This window comes from Talpa occidentalis, unplaced genomic scaffold (assembly GCF_014898055.3).
Source record: "Talpa occidentalis isolate TD23 unplaced genomic scaffold, MPIMG_talOcc4v2.1, whole genome shotgun sequence".
In the NCBI taxonomy this organism is placed as follows: Eukaryota; Metazoa; Chordata; class Mammalia; order Eulipotyphla; family Talpidae; genus Talpa; species Talpa occidentalis.
This window is the reverse complement of record NW_026555331.1, coordinates 113635379-113658368: the sequence shown is the minus strand read 5'-3', so window position 1 is coordinate 113658368 and position 22990 is coordinate 113635379.

The window sequence follows — 22990 nt, the reverse complement described above, 5'->3', positions numbered from 1 at the left end:
ATTATCTAAGTTACTGACAAATATTGCTACTTTCAAAATAAAAGCTTCCTGTCAAAATTTTAAATTTAATAAGATGAGTGACTATTAGTGGATAAGTCACACTTGCTTTTCTTGCTTTATTTATACCCTGAAGTGTTTATTTTGTGTGGCTACTTTTCTTAAAAAAAAAAAACTCATTGAGTTTTATTTTCCTAAAAAGAATGATTTTAAGCTTTAAGAGATTTTTCCCTAAGTTACTGAACTATAATCTCCTTCCCTCAAGCTTTATTGGATAAAACTACATAATAAAGTGTGTTGACACATATGCATTTACCCAAAAGCATGTGCCATTTCCTGTTTCTTATGAATATCATATGCCAAATAACTATTCTTCTCACTCCAAAATTATGGAGAGAGAACAGGTCTGTTCCACTAACAACTCAGGAAAAGTAAGAATCAATTATAACATTCTTCTTATTGTGCCAAAGTTTCATTACTACCTTCTACAACTATAAATGAAGTAATTATGTATATATCTAATTTCAGTCCTCATTATTGAAGTGTAGTACAAGTCTGCATTCAAGGGCTTAGTTTTCTGGATTTTTCATATGTCACAAAAACATCAACTCTTGCCAAAGTCTTCAACTCTTATGAATTCTCATGCAAGATAATATATGGAGTAAGACCAACAAGCTTCCAGTGTTTTCATATACTTCAAACTATATATTCTGCCAGGTTCTGGATTAATCATTATTGCTGAAAGTTTAGGGGTTCGCCTGAAATGTTCTTCCTGTAACTTAAATGAAGGATTGAAAGGAGAAATTTTATGTGCTTGATTTTTTTTAAGTTTTATGTAATTCCAAACTTTACTAAGATTTTAAATACAGTATAAACAAGTGTAGTATTCTCTTTACACTAATATTGTCTTATTAAAGAGTATTATCATGTTCTTTAATTTTTAGTATTTTATAGTATTTGCTTTATCTCCCGCTATATATAATTATTTTTTGTAACTATTTGAGAGCAATAAAATTCATATCCCTTACCCTTTACCACTTCAGTATTTACTTCTAAGGAACAGGGTATTCTCTCTTTAGACTGAGTAAAATTATCAAAATTAGATAAATTAATATTTACTCTTATCTACTTTATAATCCACATACAAATTCCATTTATTCAAATTACATTGACTGAAAATATGTGCTTTCATATAGATTTAATGATCTTATATTGCATTTGGTAGAAACATCTTTTTATTCTACTTTAGTCTAGAACATTTCTTGAGTTTTTTTTTTTTCATCCCTTTAAAAAAGCAAAGTCCACTGCATTTATAAAAAGTCTCTCAGTTGAGTTTGCTTTTCCTTTATGATCAGATACATGTTGTCTGTTCCATTAGTAAGATAACAATGGTTTTGTTCCCTTCTCAGTACATTTTTTAATCAGTACACAATACCATTTTACACCATCATTGGTGATCATAATTTAAATTATGTAATAAAATGTATAGCGTATGTTATTGCACATTAAAGTTATTATTTTTATTTTTGCAATTACAAAGTTTGCTGTGAGGGGCCTCCCTGGTGGCACAAGGGGTTAGGTCTCAGGACTATGAGGTGATCTGCAGCAATTGCAGCACAAGTTTGATCCCCAGCCTGGAGGTAACCCACATGGCGCAGCAGGCCTCTCCTGTCTCTCCTTCGCCTGCTGTTCCCGTCAGTAGTTTATTTCAGTAGATCCACCTGTTCTGCTCCTCACTCTGTCTCTGGTGAATCCTCTCCCCCCATACCTCTGGCCTGTACCCCAGTTCTTATATGCATAAATAATCTTTAAAAAAATAAATAAGTTGTGGTGAGATACTTAGATGCTATATAACATAGTTTTGCATCAAATATTAGTTTGGGTTTTTTTAAAGATTTATTTATTTTATGCATACAAGAGCTGGGGTACAGGCCAGAGAGGCAGGGGGTGAGAGGATTCACCAGAGACAGAGTGGGGTACAGAAGGATTGACCAAAGTACACTGCTAAAGGGAGCAGCAGCTGAGACAGGAGAGGTCTGCCTCGCCATGTGGGTTGCTCCTTGCAGGGCCAGGGATTGAACTCATGCTGCAGAGGCTGCAGATTGCTTCATTGTGTGGTGCTTAACCCTTTGTGCCACCAGGGAGGCCCATATTAGTTTTTTTATTTTATATCCACTGATGGTTCTTGCCTGAATCATGTATTGCTATCAAGGTTTTGAAATGTTTACTTTCTAAGTTCATCATTATTTCTAAATTTTGGGGTTTTTTTGTTTTTTTTTTTTGTTGGTGTTTTTTTTTTTTTTTTTATTTTTTTTAATGTGGGACCCTCACCGGTGGCCAGGGAACAAACCGGTGCTGCATAGGCTGCGGGCAGTCTTGCAGGCCAAGGCTCAACCACTGCTCCACCAGGGGAGGCCCTATTTCTAAATTTTGTTAGCATACCGTGGAACAGAATAACTTTTCCTTCTCTCCCATAAAATTATATATATTTTATTTTTAAATAATATATTCAGGTGTGTGATTCCTATACATTTTTTCATGAGGAGTATTACAACCAATGGCATTAAAACTGGACAACTTTTTATTCCATCAGAGTTTATATAATCATTTTAATATGTTAATAGGGTGACTTTCTAATGAAATGAGAATAAGACAATTAGATTTAAAATCTGTAGACATAAACTCACTCTTTCCAAATTTGTACAGGCATACCATTTTATTAAGCCTCTCATAAAAAAATAAAAGACTTTGAGAAAAAAAAATCATTAGCAGTGATATGAAGCAGCCTCCATATGTCATTTATTCTAAGATCCATACAAAATTACTTAAAAAGAACAGTCAGAGAACTTTGGCTAAGAAGGAAGCAGCATACTGGATCTATCAACTTCTTCCTTGGGGAATTTTAGTAAAACCAGTCTCAGACATCTATGGTATAGCTAAATGAAATGTTGAAAAGAAAAACACAGAAGAAGAAAGTGATTATTGAAAAGTGCAGTGTTTTATATAGATAATTACAAATATTACTCATTTGCAAGCCATAGAGTATTTTCTTTCCATGGAACCATGGTAACCTATTTTAAGTAATGAAACTATTTAAATATGTTGTTTCCTTCAGGATATGCAGTTGAGAATGGAAAATTATTTAAGTGGATTTGTCATACAAGTCCCACAAGATTTTAAATCTTCAATAATTCTATTATTTCATAGTCATGCAATGGATATTAGCAGAATTCAGATTTTTACCTTTCAGTTGTCCCAAGTACTGTAGATGGTAAACTCTAATGTCCCATAGACTTGAATGCTGCACTCATTTAAGAATCCTTTACAGTGTCTCTCTAAAACTCCATTTCACCAAGGCCACTGAGTGGACTAAGTAGTGAATGGATGACAATTTATAACAGTTGCTCTTCATGTTCATAGTAGTTTTTATTTTATACAAACTCTGACAAAAACAAACATGTCTTATTTACTCCATTACTCTTTTAAGGAGGCAATAAAAGAAATATTCTCTCCATTTATAAATAAATAAGGGGCCATGGAGTAAGCTTAAGAGATCCATCATCATTCATGTACCTAGGTTCTACAGAGATCACTTGGCATCATATCCTAGGACTCTTAATCCTATACAAATTAATCTTGTTGCACTTGTGCACTGTGGTATATAATGCAAGGAAAACCATCAATATACCATAAGTTTAAAAAGGAAGTTATTTTTGAGACCATTGAACTGTCCTAAAGTAGAACAGATGGGACCATTTCACAGAGAAGCAGCAACTTAGTTAAAAATTATAGTTACCTTGCTTTATATCAAAAACACATGTTTGTGATTTTTAGGTGAAGAAATTACTAAAATAAGAGTAAACAAGGCTAAAAATTAAAACCACAAGCAGAATATGATTCTAATTAAAATATAAGCCAATATAAGATATTTATATATGCTAATACCATGTGATATATTTACAGTTTCCTTAGTAAGCAATCTATATATACAAGTGCTGAGAAAAGAATTAACTGCAATGGTTTATTATAAAAAAATGACTAATGGTAGAAACAGTAGTAAATTAGAAAAGCATTTCATTTTATTAACTAATATTTATTTTTTTAAAGATTTATTTATTTATGCATACAAGAGCTGGGTATAGGCCAGAGATGCGGGCAGGTAAGAGGATTCACCAGAGACAGAGTGGGGAACAGAACAGACAGACTAACTGAAATACGCTGTTAATGGGAGCAGCGGGTGAGACAGGAGAAGTCTGCTTCACCATGTGGGTTGCTTCCTGGCTTTCTGGGGATTGAACTTGTGCTGCAGAGGCTGCGGATTGCTTCATAGTGCAGTGCTTAACCTCTTGCACCACCTGGGAGGCTCATTTTTATTTATTGAAATTTATACACTGTAACATAAATTTCAGGTGTGCAATACTATAAATCAACATGTATATATACACACATTAAGTTCACCATTAAACACTGGTAATCATTTTTGAAATGGCTTTAAAAAATTGATTCAAATATTTTTTAAGTGATGCAAGCAATAAAGGAAATAAAACGTTATATTGAAACTGGAACTGGAGGAATTTTTGAGAAAAAACTCAAAAACATTTAATTACATTTACGTCAATAACTATATATTGTTATGTTTACGTAGAGCCATTATCTACAATATTAATCCACTTTATTCAGTAGATCATTTATTAATAGATTTAGACACATATAGCCTATTAGCAGTTGTTATCAAGGTGAATAAACTTGTGTTATTCTGTCAAATTATATTTGCAATTAATAAAACAGTGTTTTTATAGAAGTTCAACCATGGTACCTCAATAAGGAGAGCTTAATTTTTATTGTATGGCAATAAATGATAAAATTATCTCAAGGAAGAATGAAAATAGGGTTGTATAATGTAAAACTCTTTTACAGAAGCCATTTCTATTACTCCTTAGCTACAGGAGTCTAATTTAATGCTTTGCCATTATAATAGCTAATTTGTTTTCTACATGTTTTGTTTGTCTCTTTGCTTCTACCTCTTCAATGATCTTAGATTCTCTACCATATCTCAGTCACCTGCTACCAAGTTCAAATTTAGGCTTTGACAATACAAATAAAATTCAAAAGTATAATTAAAGTCTTCCAATTTCTTCAATCTCAACAATTCCAATTCAACCTAAAGTTTATGATCTAACCAAATTTGTCCCTCACTTTTCTTGCATCATCACCTTACTCTTTTAGCTATGTTGGATTCATGGACCTTAGATACAGTCTCACCTTTCTTGACCACCCTGTTTAGTTGTACTGTTTTGAGATAATCTTAACCTTGCTGAATCTTTTCTCTATTTAGATTTTATATCCTTATATAGCTAAACATTTCTAGAATTATATCACCACTGTTACCTCATTTAAAATACAAGATAATTTTTTTTTTCAAACACTGAACCCAGACAACATATTCAGACCAACAGTCATACCAAAAACAGCCTAAAATGTTAGATGAATATAAGCAACATAACATTTTCTTAAGCTAGAGATAACTACCAAGGTAGTAAGAACATAAAGAGCAAAAAAGCTGATAGATATCCATGCATGATCTAAGCAAGGAACAATTGGGTTATAGCATTCATGATAATGTTTAATTATAGTTGTCCTTTCAGGGAAAATTTTAATGATGGCTTGAGCATGAGGGAAAAAAAAAACAAAAACATGAAAAAAAAAAAAAGAGTAAAATCTTTTACCCAAGAGACTTGAAGCCCTGACCAAGTATCAATTGGATTTCAGTTAGAATTTGCTTGATTGAGTGGTCAAAGTATCTTTATGCATGCATGCATTTAGTTTTTCCATTTGATGGTATCGGAGGAAGTTGGCAAAAGCAAATGAAAATGCAAATTACTTCTGGAAGAGATACCTTCAATTTAAGCTGCAGTATCCCATAGAAGCCATTGTGAAAGGACATCAAGGGCCATTTAAAAGAAATGCATGCAAAGAAAACAATGCAAGCAAGCAAATTACAACAAATGAATCCAAGCAGTAATATGAAAGATATGCAAAAAAATCAGAATTTGAGACTGAGTAGATACTAAAATTTGCATGTGTGTGTGTGTGTGCGTGTGTGTATGTGTATGTGTGTCAATGAAATCTCCACACAGAGTCAGGATGTATTGATGGTGTTTTTGGTGGTAGGTCTGTGGTGGGTCTAGTATCAGCACAGGAAGGGGGAGATACTGTGCCACACAAATAATGTTGTAAACAAACATTAACTCAATAGAAAAAAATAGTAAGATAAAATACAACACTGATCTAAAAATAAGTGCTAAGTGTATGTAATCAGTTTTAGTTTGAATGGATTTTCATTTTTTTTTAATTGGCCATTTTAATCTTTTTTTTTTAAAGATTTATTTATACAAGCACTGGGTGCACTCAGAAGTGTGGGAGGGTAAGAGAATTCACCAGAGCCAGAGCGGGGAGCAGAGCAGGCAGAAGGACCGAAGTACACTGCTGAGGGGAGCAGCAGGCGGCAGGAGAGGTCTGTGCGCCATGCGGGACCCTCCTCCAGTGGCCGGGGAACAGCGGGGGGTCGAACCAGTGCCGCAGAAGCTGCGGGCAGCTTTGCAACCCAGCGCTCAACCGCTGCGCCACCGGGGAGGCCCCTGAATGGATTTTCATTTATCATTTTTTATTTTTTAATATTGAGTTAGCATTGGTTTATAGTACTGTATAAGATTGAGGGGAATAGTGTTTGCAAGTTTCTTTAGCTTATTTTTATCTGGGAAGGCCTCAAAAGAAATAACAAACCAGGATATTTCTTTAGACAAAGCTACAAATAAATAGACTCCTGTTATACATTATGAAGCAAATGGTCAATAGTAAATTTGGGAAATACCAGGCAAATAATGTTGGATAGTAAATGGTCGATAGTAAATTTGGATATACCAGGCAAACAACATCCAAAAAATTGATGTAATTCTATTCATTTAAAGTAGATAATAAGATAAAAAAATTCTTGAAGTGAAAAAGTCACTTCATTGAAAATGAAAGTTTAATTTACCAGAAGGTATAATAATAATATTACATAGTTACATTAGTATAAATTCTATTGGGTTTCAAAAATGCAAATCAAGTTTTTTCATAACAATATAAAAAGTAATAACAAAAAATTAGAATGAATCTTTATATTATTGGAAATTAAGAAGCACATTAATTATCACAGGTTGTAGAAGTCACAATAAATTTACAAAATATTTTGAGTAAACATTCTCATACTTGTGATGCAATTATAATAGTATTTAGAGTGAAAAAAGCTTTATATGAAAGGGTCTTTTCAAAAAATATGCTGAAAAAATTGGGTATGTGTATGGAAAAATATAGAATGCTTTCCTAACATAATAGAAAAAATTAGTTACAGATGGATTCCAGAACAATATATGGAAAGAAAACTATAAAAATTGAACAAAATATTATATGAGAATATCTTTACATCTTTGATATAGGAAGGAATTTATTGGTCATAGACAAAGGGAAGATAATTGTAGACACCATAAAGGGTAAATAATTAAAAACTTCTGTTTATCTGCAGAGAAAATAGTATCAGTAAACAGAGTTGTAGAACGCAATAAGGTTTATGCAACACAGAGTTAGAATTCCTTTCTCTGTCTCTCTATCTCTGTCTCCCTGTCTCTCTCTTTTACACACACACACACACACACACACACACACACAAACACATAAGTAAATAATGAAAAGAAAAAAAAATTTTGAATGTGTGTCAGAAAAGGTGTTTAGTCACTGATAACATAGAATAAATGACACATCCATCATGTTGTTGATATTTTAATGATGATATTATTAATAATGTGGAACAACAACTTGTATGGTCCCATTTTATGTGAAATGTACAAAAGGTCAATCTGTAAAGAAAAAAGGTTAGTAGTTGCCTGAGGCTGCATTGGGAATGTGGAGTGACCGCAGTGGATATGAAGGATATTCTTTCCTTATTTCTTTTAAAGTAACTGGTTTACAACACCGTATATGATTAAAGGTAGAGAGGATCACAACCTTCAGTGTATGTCAGCACATCACACCCACCACCAAGAGAAACAAAGTCCTTTCCCATAATACATTGTGATCATTCCCCACTTTGTGTTCTCTCTAGTAGCCTCAATACTATAATCACATTTCTAAAATAAAGCAGAAGTTTTGTTCCTTTGTTTCTTTATATTCCATATATAAGTAAAACCATATGGTATTTCTCTCTCTTACTCATTTCATTTAGCATCATCTCCATTTCCATTCATGTTCTCCCAATAGCAAGATTTCATCTTTTTTATAGCTGCATAGTATTGCATTATGTAAATATTCCACATCTTTGTAATTTATTCACCTGTCCTTGGGCACAGGGCTTGTTTCCATAATCTGGCTGTTGTAAACAGTGCTGCATTGAACATAGGAGTGTTTGTATCCCTTCATATTAATGTTTTGCATTCTTTGGGTAGATACCTTGGAGTAGAATAGTTGGATGGATGGTAGATCTATTTTTACTATTTTGAGGATCCTCCATAGTGTTTTCACAGGGACTGGACCAATCTACATTCCTATCAACACTGTACGGTTCCTTTTTCTTCACTTTCTCATCAACATTTGTTTGTTTCTGGCCTTCATGAGCTGGACCACTCTAACACGTTTGAGGTGGTATCTCATATCATGTGATTTGCATTTTCCTGCTAAATGATTTATTGATTTTCAGATTTGAGTCATCCTTGCATCCCTGGAATTAATCCCGCTTGGTCATAGTGTATGACTTTTTCATAGCATTGTTGAATTCTGTGTGCTTAAATTTCGTTGAGGATTTCTGCATCGATGTGCATCAGGGACATTTGTGTGGAGATTCCTTTGTTGTGATGTCTGTGTCTGATTTTGGTAACAGAGTTGTGTTGGCCTCATAAAATGTGTTTGGAAACATTTGCTCTCAATTCTTTGGAAGAATTTGAGAAGCATAGATTTGAAGGTTTGGAAGACTCACTAGTGAAAGTGTCTGTTCCTGAGCTTTAGGTCTCTGGAGACATTTAATTATAGTTTCAGTTTCCTTGCTTGTAATTGCTTTGTTTCACACACACACACACACACACACACACACACTCACACATCTGAAATTCTGGGGGTGAGATTTGTGGAGCAGGCTTAGGAGGAGAAAGAGAACACTCAGAAGCAGCAATCAGAGAAAAGGAGAAAGATCTTGAGGGAGTAAGTGGTGATATGCAAGCTGGTCAAATTTTCAGCAGCATCATGAGAGAAATTTATAAGACAAATGGTCAAGATATTATCATTTAAGCTATTTAGGAATGAACATAGGTAAAAATTATGGGTTATTCCTGTGCTCCCATGTCGACTGATGGCATCTTGTTTCACACGTGACATCCAAGTATGAAAGGTCAAAGTATTCATCAATTTCTCATTGTCCCTCAAATCTCTACAACTATTTGATACCAGATACTATTTACTGTTCTTCCTAACTTATCTGAAATGTATTTATTTTTGTCTTTTTTATTTCCTTACAAATCAGCTTCTTATTATCTCTCACTTAAACAATCACCTTACCAGCTTACAGTAATTAATAAAATGTGGATCAAGTTCTGTTGTCATTATACATCAAGTTGAGAGAGAATAGTCTTCTCTAGAAGCATTTCTAGGAGAAAATTCACAGATCTGATACTAATAGACCAGACTAAACCTATTATAAAAACAGCACAAAATTGTCATGATGAATTTACTTTCACTACATTGATACTGCCCAGAAAAAGACTGTTCTCTTATAGGTTGTTCAAAATCAAACAAACTATTCTCATTTAGGTTGTTCAAAATTAATGCTTCTTTGGATTTATCTCCATACCATGCATATTTAAATATTTTAATACCAATGAAAAGAGGTGAAATTTTCTTAAGAAGATGGTGACTTAATCCTTCAGGGTGCAGCAAGCACAGGTCAGGGCAGTATTACCTCACTGTTACAAGAACAGGTCATCAGCGTCCTCAGCTTTCTCTCTTTAACTTGAACAGCTTACTTAACCAGATCAGAACTTAGTTCTTTTTGCAATTTGTGCCCTTAATTGTGTCCGCCATGTACTTGCTTTGAAATTGAAATAAATAGCTATCTTGTAATAATTGCTCAGTATTACACATTTTTTAGTAACACATAGATTTTTTATAAGAACTAAATCATTGTGAATCAGCTTTCTGCCCAGTCTTTCTTCTACCATGTACTTCTGTACACTTCCAAATACAAGTCAATGGTGAATATACTTAGCAGTATGAATTTTATATAAAGATTGATAATAAGGATCTCAAAAAATGTTCTTATTTTAAAAGAGGAGACAACATTGTTGATGTTTTTGAAAACTTCCTTTTATCCACTTATTTATAGTTCCCTTCTTCTCTGCTATAATTATGTTTTTCTTTCTTAGATCCATGAAATTCAGTAGAAAGCCATTATATACATACCCTTTCTTCCCTTATTGGCCTCCTCAATTCACTTACTAAGCCAAAAATTTCTTAGGTTTTCTTTATTCTTTGCCATATATCCACAATCCATCATTTGTTAAATCTTTTTTTTAGTAATTCTCTAAATTTACTATACTAGTCTTCCTATTCCTTTTAAGTTATTAATTAAATATTATGAACAGATCCTATAATTGACAGTAAAGGTACATAATGCAAAACATGTGATTTTTTTTCTTTAAAGTTCCTCTCCAATTTTATTACTCCTCCCTGATTTTTTACCCTTTGTTTCATCTAAGCAGAAACACTTTACTGTTTCCATATTGCCAAGGATCCATTTTCTGCTTTCCAATCACTTCCACAGACTCCTTCACATCCTGCCATAGTGTTATAAACCTATTTTCCACACAACTATTTAAAAGAAAATCTGGTATTGAAGTATTTTTCCATATTACCAGAGTATCAAATTTGCTGTTGACCAATTTGTTGTGAGGCATGGTGCCATGTTTTGGTGTTGTGCAAATAAATGTGTCCTGGCACTGTCAGTGATTAGGACAGAATGCACCATTCCATTTGGCCAATATACTCACTGAATTTCTGATTCATCTCTGGCAACAAACTCCATGTAAACATTGAGGGTGAGCATCCATAGAAACCAAATATTTGCAGAAAGGTGTTTAAAAAGAATCTGAAAATCAGAGTGAATATTAAATTTGCATATTTGACCAAAAAGTCTCAATTTTAAAAAAGCTCACACAAAGGATGTTTGCCTAAGTAATTAGTGAAACATCACTTAGATAGATTTTATTTTTTCTAATGTGAAATTTTTGCATTCTATAGGGGATAGTGCGCATGCTGGTATGCACTGAATCCCCAGGAATTCCCATCACAAACCAATAAACGTACATGCTCCTCTATTCTTTGAAGGGCAAAACAACTGTGTGGTTATAAAGTACTACAAACATATGCAATCCCTTCCCATTTTGGTTGGCTGGTGGAAATTCACTGCAGAATAGGAAAGAAAACTTACTTATTTTTCCCTTAGTTTACTTGGACAGGAAAATGAAAGATTATTGAAAAATTAAAGGCTTCATAAGTGGACTTTACAGATGTTTTATCTATAATTATAAATATTCACTTTTTTATTGTAGTGAGGGGGAAAATCAGGGATGCAATGAAATTAGAATGGAAAACAGCTCTTGCGACGTAATTGGTTTGAAATGTACTGATATTTTCTACATTGGGGTTATAAGAAAAACTCCTAAAATTTACTGCTTTTCTGTACTAACCATTTAGAGTATTTTATCTCCCAAAAAAGAGCACTGGGATTCTCTTATTTTTTTTTTCTTATTCTTCAAGGATTATGGGTGCTGTGTGTGGTGTGGTAACATACATATTAAGAGCTAAATCATGTATAGTGTTGTAAACCAAGGTTATCTCAATAAAGACATACATTTTTGAAAAATTGACTTTCTTAAATATAAACCTTTGTTAAACCCATATTGTAGCTTACATATGCTAAAATTTATTATTCTTTGATACTCTGAGGTTTCCTGAAGTCCATGCAATTGCAGGTGACTTTGCAAACTTTTAGTCCATGCTCTTCTCTGCTTTTGTTCCAACAGTTTTACTTTGGTAGGTCAAGAGAGAGAATCAGAGTCTGACTTAACAGTCTAGAGAGATAATTTATTTTAATTGGGAGATACAGAACATTAGTACCCTATGAAACAATCAAAATCCTAAGGTAATATTGCACATCTTTTCTCAAATAGACAAATACATTCTAATGTATTCTCTCTGTACCTATATTTTCCTCTGACACAGTAAGAGAACCACACTTTAGGGAATACTTCAAGGTTAATTATTTCCAGAAATGTAATGGTAAAAAGAAGACCATTTCTTTGCCATCATATCATTTAATGGTACATTTCCTAGACACTTTATCTGAAACACTCTGTGTAGCTTAAAAAGAGTGTGTTCTCTCTGTGGATATTTACCTTGGCATAATCATGCATCTCTGATTTTCACCACCTTCACTAGCCTTGCTGAGTTCCCTTAATTCTCAGGAAACCAGACAAAATTGAACCATATATTGAAGATAATCAAGGGGAGAACTGCACATATTCTGGGTGCAGACAAAAAAAGAGCTGAGCACTATTTCTCTCCTATAAGTCAGTTTGTAACTGGCCTCTCTGCAGTATTGGTACTCAAAACACAACTAAAACACCTGCAAAAACTAGCATGCTATCACTATTACCATATAACTGCTTAATGATTTGTATAAATACACTGAATTTTGAAAAAAATTGTTGATTCAACTTTTGTACTTTGTCACTGTTTGAGAAGAACATTTTTTTCCTCTAATAGTGCTTTTTGGAATATTAGCAGAGAAGATTTTAACTTGCTGCAAAACAGACGAGCAAAGAAAACACTGGCATATCTCTTGTATCCTGCTCTTTCATATACACTAATTGTAATGAGTTTACAAATAGTTCTAATTGTGTTGTTGTAGAGCATGGCCTGCTCATTTCTGCATTTTGTCATATATTCACCATTATCAGGGATGTATGCACACTTGTGGTGAACCTACTTTATACTTTTTTATTGCGATGGAAAAAAGAACTTGAAAAAAGAACTTTCAGAATATCAGTATGAAGCCCAACAATCAAAACTTCTTACTCCCTTTGCTGCCTCCAGTTTCAACCCACTCCTTCTGAATCCGTCTAGATATTGTGCAGTAGCCAAGAACATATGGTTGATTGAGCCATATCATGGTCATTGGGTAAGATAAAACATTAAACACCTAGAAATACTGAGAAGTTATTAACTTTCAGGTACTGTGCTTTCTTATATATTAATTGAATCAATTCTCACATAAAACAAATGTTAAGGCTGAAAGGTGGACCCTTAGATTTGAGTGATTAAATTTTCAAAGGTCTCACAGCCCCTGAGCGAGGGCCCTGGATCGGACTATGGGTTGTGTGCCAGGGCTTGCCACAATCTGCCAGTGAGTGGAGCATATGTTTGACCATTCATCTGCTTCTTTAATATTTTTTATTGAAGAAACCTTGAGTCATAAGTGCATTAGCAAGAATCAATTAGTGTACATGCTACATTGAATTCAGCACTGAAAGCCCAATTTCATACACTCATCTTTTAGAAATGTTTGTTTTATGAATTTTTTGTTTCCAAGACAGGGAAGATTACTTTTGTTTTTCTTCCTTCTAGATTGAGTTGGTGTAGTCTATTCTTGTTCCTCCAAATACTTATCTAGCTTTGGAACTATAAATGTTAAATATTCATGGTTTGTGAAAAAACATGACATATAACTATACAATCTTATTTTAAAATGTACATGTGGTGGGCCACACTGGTTGTGCAGGGGTTTTAAAGTCACAGTGCTATCAAGCTATTGGCAGCCACTGCAACGAGTTCGATCCCTGGCCAGGGAGCTAACCCACATGGTGCAGCAGACTTCTCCTGTCTCCCGCTGCTCCCCTCAGCAGTGTATTTCAGTAGATCCAACTGTTCTGTTCCCCATTCTGTCTCTGGTTTTTAAAAATAGGTGTTATTTTAAAAATCCGCAAAAAAAATGTTTCTGACTACACTTGAAGATTCCTGATAGCATTTACTAAGCCCTATTTTCAGAGATGGGAGAGTTGGCAGAAATTTCATTTTTTCCCAAGAAAGAAATAATAGTAACACACTTATAGACTAGAGCATCTGCCCTTCTTTTGTATTGTGTTTTATTTTCATCATATAATTTAGTAAACCATTTTCTCATTTACAATTGGGTGCAGTTGCTTTCTATTTTTGTTAGCACAAACAATAAGAAATTTAATTACCTGTAGGGAGGAAGGAAATAGTTTTGCTGGTCTAGGACTAGATTCCCTACCAGAATTGATGGAAACAGCGTATTTGGATATAAATCCAGAATCAGAGCCAGGAATTAAATTTTTTTCCTATCTGTAGAGCCAGGACTTGGTAGTGAAAGCATGGTTCTCATTCTCAATTTTCAGGAGAGGGACCTTTTGACTTGTATGTACCCTTTGGGCTACCCTTAACTATTGATTGTATTCTGCTGTGTAATTCAGAATATGTAGAAATAAAATTGACATAGAACTGACTTTCAGGTTTGTGAAAATTTTGTTGATTACTAGGAAGTGCCCTCTCTGTGAGCAGGAGGCTCTACCTCTACCTACCTAATTCTCCTGGCAGTGACTTCAGTCATGTGGATATTGCTTTCACCTTTTTCCAAACCCAATGGACCCTGCGTGTTCTTTATTTTGTTACAGTGTGTCAGGTCACAAACATTTCTTCATAGGAACACCTGAGTGTCTTGTAAAAATGCAAAATTAGATATGGAAGGATTAAGGTAAATAAAGCTTAAGAGTTTGTTTTCTAATAGGTTTCCTGCTGATGCCAGTGTTGCTATCCAAAGTCTACACTTTGAATAGAAAATTGCTTTCAAATTGTGGTCTCAGACCAGCAGCATCTGTATTGCCCGGGAACTTGTTATAAATTATTTTCCCCGGGCCCTCCTGCATCAGAATCTCTGCATCTGATACCCACTGAAGTGAGAAATTACCTTACACAACTTCCTTTCTACCTGCTTTGCCACTGTTCAGCTCAAGTGCACATCAGATCTCTCCTAGCCAAAGCCTCTCTACCTGGTCTCTCCCCCACAAATCTTATTCTGTTACAAGTCATTCTCCACATTGCTAGCACAATGAATTTTAAATTGAAAATTCAAAGATTTTATTTTGCCCCTTTCCTTGCAAAATAAAGTCTACAATTTGTAAGCGAGCATGTATAGACTATTATTGTTAAAATAAAACCTGATGATTTGCAAATAGGAAATGACTCAAGATATACTTTCTAATCAGAATATGATATAGTATATGATAGATGAATGAAAAAAATGTTGTATATGGCAATTCATACAAGAAAAAAAGATGATGGCTCAGGGAAATCATATTCTTCATCTTTTTCTCTATAATTAGGTTTTCCTTTTATTCAGAAAAAAAATGTTGAGTCATGATAGTTCTTGTTGTCCCTTAAGAATTCCTTGACTAATATCCCTTAGTCTCAATGTAGATTTTTGAAAGAACTTCTAGAATAGGGAAAGAAAAATTTGGGTCAAATTGTAGAGTTTGGAAAGTTACAAGTAACTATAATTGCTTTATATCTGTGCCAAACTTTTGTTTTCTTTTAATATGAGGGAACTGGAATATTTTATCCAATCATAGTGCCACAATTTGGCATTTTGATGTAGGAAAGAACATTTAAAATGTTTTTCACACCCTCTAATTTTTTCCCAAGATCTGTTTTTAGGTTAGGTGTACCCACTTGTGTAGTTCCTTCCAAAAGAGCTCAGTGTGATATTTTCCTTTTGAAAATTGAGCTCATAGGTGTGGTTATAGTCAATGTTGTTTAAAGAGGGATTTTGAGGACTTGCTGATGAATATACCTCATAATTATTTAAGTTTAAGACTATCTTGCCATATTACAAATGTTTTCCTTTCATTTGAAAGCTTTCACTTTTGCTTTGATTTTATTTTGCTTTAAAGATACTTTGTTAAGTAACATAAGTTTCAAAGTTAAATTATTTAAAAATGAGTCAGGGGGCCCTCCCTGGTGGTGCAGCAGTTGAGCACTGGGTTGCAAAGCTGCCTGCAGCCTCTGCAGTGCTGGTTCGATCCCCGGCTGCTCCCTGGCCACCAGAGGAGGGTCCCACATGGCACACAGACCTCTCCTGCCGCCCACTGCTCCCCTGAGCAGTGTACCTCGGTCCTTCTGCCTGCTCTGCTCCCCGCTCTGGCTCTGGTGAATTCTCTCACTGTGCTTCTGACTGTACCCAGTGCTTGTATAAATAAATAAATAAATCTTTAAAAAAAAATAGGTTAGGGTTAGGGTTAGTGTTCGGGTTAGGGAAAAAAAGAAAATAAAAAATAATAATAATAATAAAATTAAAAAATTAAAAAAAAGTCAGAAAGTAGAAAAATAGGTTAGAAAGAAGGAAACTTTGTCCAAAGGAAAGGATCTATGTATTATTTGAAAAGTTTTCATCAAGTTTGTATAAAGTTTTGCTAAAAGATATTGGCTGTGGTGGTTGTGGCCACTAGTTTAGATTCATTTCCTGATTAACTGTGTGTACATATGGATAAACCTGTTACAGTGAAAAATGAAATGCATCATGCATATATATTATTTCATCTCTGTAACCATAAGGAAAATAATTGACTTATAAAAACAGGACTTTTCTTAAGTATTGTGCAGTACAATTATCAACAAAGAAAATCAATTCAATTTTGAAATAGTGGCATTGTGTAGATTACTTATTTTAGGGAGTCAGTATCCTAAATTATACTGTAGATATATGTGTAGATCATCACAGATCTTCCAGTCTAAAATATTCTGATTTGGTTAATAGTTTTAAAAATTAGTGTATTTTTTACAGTGAAAGGTGACTCCATGATTTATTCTTTACCTGTCTATAAAAGTTTAATATTAACTATATATATATATAGACAGAGTTTGAGTAATTTTTCTGAATAAAATAAAAGCTCATATTGCATTCAACTGACATCTATGCTGATTTTACTTTACAGTAAAACCACTTTAACTTTCTACATGACAGGTAATACTTGAGACAAAAGACATCTATTTTGTAAAATTTCAAAGATTTCACACAGAACAAAAGGCAAATATATAAACGCAATGTTGACCATTTTTAACTAGATTGTTCTGCTTTTACAGATTCATTTTTAAATTTTCAGATCAAATGTTAAGGCATTTTTCCCATGTAGCTGTCTGCCCAATGAGATTAAGAGACATGCTTTTGCTTAGTATAAATAATAAAGGACTTTGCAGACCTTTAAAGAGACTGCTAGGAGCCTCTCCTGGTGGCGCAGGTGGTTGAACACAGTGCTATGAAGCTGTCCACAGCCTCTGCAGTGCCAATTAGATCCCTGCCGGCCAGCGAGAGTCCCACATGGCACGGCAGACCTCTCCTGTCCTTCCCGCTGCTCCCCCAGCAGTGTATTTCATCAGTCTGCCTGTTCTGTTCCCAGCTCTGTCTCTGGTGAGTCCTCTCACCTTCCCGCACATCTGGCCTGTAATCTGGTTCTTGTATAAATAAATAAATAAATCTTAAAAAAAAAAAAAATGAAGAGACTGCTGGATGTCTGATTTACATTATAAAAGATGTAAGCAGCTCTTTTGTTCTTCCTCTTTTTTCAAAATACTCAACTTTCAGAGATGAGGAAAGTAAGGAAAAGTTGAATAAAAATGTGATGCCAATATATTTTTGTAAGCAGAATTTTTTTTTTAACAATTCCGAAGAAGGAATGAACCAGCTTTCACTGAGGGCATCAGAAACCAGCACCCATGTGGGAGCTGATCACAGGGAAACATATTAGATAATGAACTTTGGGGCAAGTTTGCCACATGAAACTCCCCAAACAATACTGCATAGCTTTCTCGATCATGAGATTCAGAAGATGGATGAGAAGAGACATAAATTTGGCAGAGTATTAAGGGACTATTGTGAAGACAATGTTGAGAAATCAAGAGATTGTAGTTTCTAGAATTAGATAATCTGTGTGTAATCAAACAATAGTAAAATTACACTGTTCCTGTTTTATTCTCCATAAATTTAGTGGGTGAGAAAAGTTTTCCTTTCTATCTCAGACTTATGTAGTCAAAGCAGTATACTTGAAAGTGAATTATGAATGTATCAACTCATTTACAGTTCTATAATATTTTTGTTGATAATTAAAAATAATGTGGTGCCTTCCTGGTGGCGCAGGTGGTTGAGCACTGCACTGTGAAGCTGTTTGCAGCCTCTGCAGCACCAGTTCCATCCCGGCTGGCTAGAGAGGGTCCCACATGGCACAGTAGACCTCTCCTGTTGCACCCGCTGCTCCCCTCAGCAGTGTATTTCAGTAGATCTGCCTGTTCTGTTCCCCGCTCTGTCTCTGGTGAATCCTCTCACCCTCCCACGCATCCGGTCTGTGCCCCGGTTCTTGTATAAAATAAATAAATAAATCTTTAAAAAAAAATAATTAATGTAGATTCAGAATTTAGTAAGTGCTAGCCACAATACTAACTTTCTTAAATATATTCTCTAATCTGAAACTAATAGTAGCTCTGTGAAGTGAGAAAGCAAGCTTGTCCATGCTCCTAGTTATTATCAAGAAACTGATAGTACCCCAGCTTGTTTCAGCACCTAGGAAGTTTTAGGCACCACATTGTTCATTCTTATCTCATAAATAGTTCATATTATGTTCAAAATATCTTAAGTGATAAATATTGACTTCAAACTGTCTCTGAGATTTTTACGTTTCTGTTTCAAGTTGTCAAAACCACCATTACAGTATTTCTTTCAAAATTTGAAAGCTTGTCAAGGAATGAAACATATATAATTGTTTTCTAATGCAAGAAATAGAGCTTTTCATCCAATTATAGATCCTCAAAAATTAATATTTAATGTTGAGCATTTCTGTTCTTTACAAAGTCTAGCATATCTATGCTATAAAGACATATGCCTATAAATATTTACTATCATATGGTGATTTGAGCTAAGCTTTAATAAAGAAGTCAGTGTATCTCTTATGTTCCTAACTTACTTTTGCAAGGAATTAATAATAAAGGCAGAAATGATGCACAATTCTCTGTAGAATAGTATGCTATATCTGTTGTTATTAAATATGCTGAGTTATCTTATTAAAATATAAAAAGGATTTTCCCACTTAACAAATATATACCATTATCAGTGATTTCCTCTAAAGTTGCTATTAACATATAGGTCTGCTTGATAGATTTGAAATAATGCATATTTTCCTCAAACTCTTTGTCTACAGTAGCAACATCAACTTTTGATTATGTATACCCTCAGTACAATTTTATATGTGCAGAATACTTTTACCCCCGTCCAGCTAGCAAAGAAGTATGTGACGCTGATAATAGGAAATGGATCTAGGAAGAAAGATTTTTATTAGGTCTTACACATTATACACAGGTTATCATGACTAAATTGAAGAAGAGAAAATATAAGCCACACATATTAAAGAGATGATTGCTTTGCACATGGCATGCAAGCAATAAAAATAAAAGTAACAAATAAGATACTTTAACATTTGACTTGGGTCACAGGATTTGTTCATAGTCTTAAAAATCAGGTAATACGCAGAGGAAGTGTGTTTGTCATGTCTGGCTATCAGAGTTAGAGACAAATTGCATTTGGCTGCTGTTATCAGAGACCTGATTACAGAGGTCTACACATAAAAGGGTTTATTTTTCTTGTGTAACAAGAAATCTAGAAATCGGCAGTTGTTGACATTATTTCAGTAGTTCAGCATATTAGGGCCGAGCCTTTGTGCTTCTCTTAGCCTTTTCATCATGGCCTGTAGATGCTGCCACAGCCCCATCCATCCATGTTTTAGACAGCAGGGATTAGGATGGAACAAGAACAATAAACGATGCCTCCCAACTGACTCAGAAGTTTTTAAAGTGCTTTCCCTCAAACCTCATTCAAGGACTTCTTGGCACCCTTTTTTGTGAAAGAGGCCGGACCATGGAGTCTTACACTGGAAAATTTGCCACTAACCCACAAATAGGAATTTTATTAGTGGTGACACATATGTGGGAGAGACAAGTAGCAATTTCTGCCACTACACCCTAGTAAAATTGCTTCACAGTTGATACAGTGAGAAAACTTAGGTCATTAATAAGTTGTGTTTGCTATTAAATTGTGGACTCGTAATGACAGCATGAGTTCAGTTATTACATGGGTGGGAGTAGTGAGATTTAAAAGTTGGAATTTTCCATCAGTTCATTAAAAAACATTATAAAGAATAAAAAAGGAAATTCATTTAACCAGTTAAATCTAATAATTATAAGCATCAGTTTTAAGATTTAATTAAAGCATTTTAATATTTCTCATACTTACTCTAATGTTATTAGTTAGCCTTTAAAGAAATAGTAATCAAGTCCATAAAAATACTTCCAGGAAGAAATATAAGACTTCAAATCAGTAAAATAACAATCAAATTTGCATGGTATTCCTGTTTTCTAATTTCAACACTAGTCATTGATTTGCATCGTGTATTATTTTCAGAAATGAAATGTTCAAGTTATGACAGATTAATTAATAAAAAGTTATGACAAATACACTTTGAATTTTTTAACTTCATAAACTTTATAATACATTTCTCAACTTTGGATGTTGCTTTGTCATTTGGACTGTAAATAGTGTAACAGTTTAAAAACATAGGGGATAAAACAAGTTATTCAATATAGTGTATATATTTGAAGATTGACTGTGTGATTGATATATTTGAAATACTTTATGGTTATTAATATTTCTGTTTCTTCAAAAATTTAATAATGATATAAAGCCTTAATACACTGTAGGACTAACAATCTATTTGGTCCTTTCTGCAGTAGATAGATGTGATTAAGAATGTAATAATCAAAGTATAATTTCTTTGGAAATCCCAAATAAGTTAATAAGAATAACTTCATTTAATCATCCAAAATGTGCTGTTTACATTATGCAATTGATTAGGTGCCAGAACACTTTTTATTCAGTAAATATGACAACATGCATTTTCATATATTACATTTCACAGATGACAGATGGCTCTAGTGTGTTTAATCTTGGCATAAAATCTAAATTCCTGATTCCAGTGACTGTTCATGTACATGTGTTTGTGAGCAGATGTGTGTGTGCATCAAACAGAAATATGGGTATCCATATCACACATTTTTTTATCACTCTGAAGGAGAAGAAAGTTATAATTATTAACAACAAATCGTTAAAGAAGATAAAACTCAGATTATTTCTTTCTACCAAAAGGGTACCATGAAATGAAGGGCTTCTCAATCTAAAGTAGTTGTTGGAGGGCCTCCCGGGTGGCGCAAGGGGTTAAGCACAGCACTGTGAAGCTATTCACAGCCTCTGCAGCATGAGTTCAATCCCCGGCTGGCCAGGGAGGTGCCCAATGGCTCAGCAGACTTCTGCTGTCTCATCCGTTGCTCCCCTCAGCAATGCATTTCAGTAGATCCACCTGTGCTGTTCCTTCACTCTGTCTCTGGTGAATCTTCTCACCCCCTGCACCTCTGGCCTGTACCCCAGTTCTTGTATGCATAAATGAATAATTTAAAAAAAAATAAAGTAGTTGTTGGAAATAAACCTGTTTTCTAAAATTTTAGTGCTGACTGATCAGTTGGAAGTTATCTGGTGTTCTTCATACTCCCTGGGTAAAAAGTACCATGCAAATAACAGTAGAAATACAGTCTAGAGGTTAGCCGTGTGTATTATTCCTCAACTGCAGTCCAAAGAATGACCCACAGCCAATGTGGAGTAGCAGTACTTCACGTAATTGTGCTGAAGGATATGTGATAAATACCAGGCATCACAAGAGGTCTTTGTGGCCTTTATGGTATGTGTAGCCTATATGTGTGTGACTGAGTGTGACCATACCAGCAAACCTCAAATCCAGCCCAGCTCCCTATTAGAAACACATAAAGTCACACACTGTAGTTTTGTATGTTTCTCTAAGAATAAAGCATATTCACCTCAGTAACTATTCTTCATAAAAAAGTGTCAATTTTCAATAAATGTGACAAATGATAAGGCAAGAAAAAACAAAAATGAAATGAAGCAATAAATAGACCAGATTTAGATACATAACAAGAAATTTTAAAAAACTTGATTAAGATATTGAACAATCCAATATGAAAAAAAAATGTAAGGGCAGGTTGATAAATTTTTCAGAGAGATGGACACTATAGGAAAATATACATTTCCAACCAAATGGAGAAAAATAATGGTTGTACCAGGTTCATTTCATTCAACAACAACAAAAAAAATGGAGAAATTTTTTTTTCTGGTATAGTAACATACAAAAAACAAAGGAGAAAAATAATGATTGTAGCTGGTTCACTTACACAGTTAAGGAAAGAGTTGCTAAAACCACCCACAATGAAACACAGAGCTTAAAAAAGAACATAAGGAAAAGAAACAATAATTAAAAAAAAAAAAAAAACAGAGAGAGAGTCTAGGGACAGTGAGAAAATATCAGTTTTGTGTATGCATAATTAGAATTCTAGGAAAGAAAAATGAGGCAGATAAAGCATTTTAAGAAATATTGCCCAAGAATCTTCTGAAACTCATGACAGATATCAAACCAGACACCAAAGAATCCCAGGGAACATGAAGTAGAATAAATTAAAACACACACACTCACACACTCAGGCATATCTTATTATATTGACACTGCCGTAAAAAAAAATCAGTTAAAAATACTGAAAGAGCTCAGAGAATAAAACACATGTTACTTAAACAGAAACAAGGATAAAAATTACTACTGGCCTCTATAAAAACCCAGATAAACAAAATGTAATAAAGAACCACTTCAGTTGCTGAAATACTAAGGAAATAGGAATCAACCTAGAATTCTATACATTATTAAAATATCCATCTGAAATGTTAAACTCTTTTGGAAAA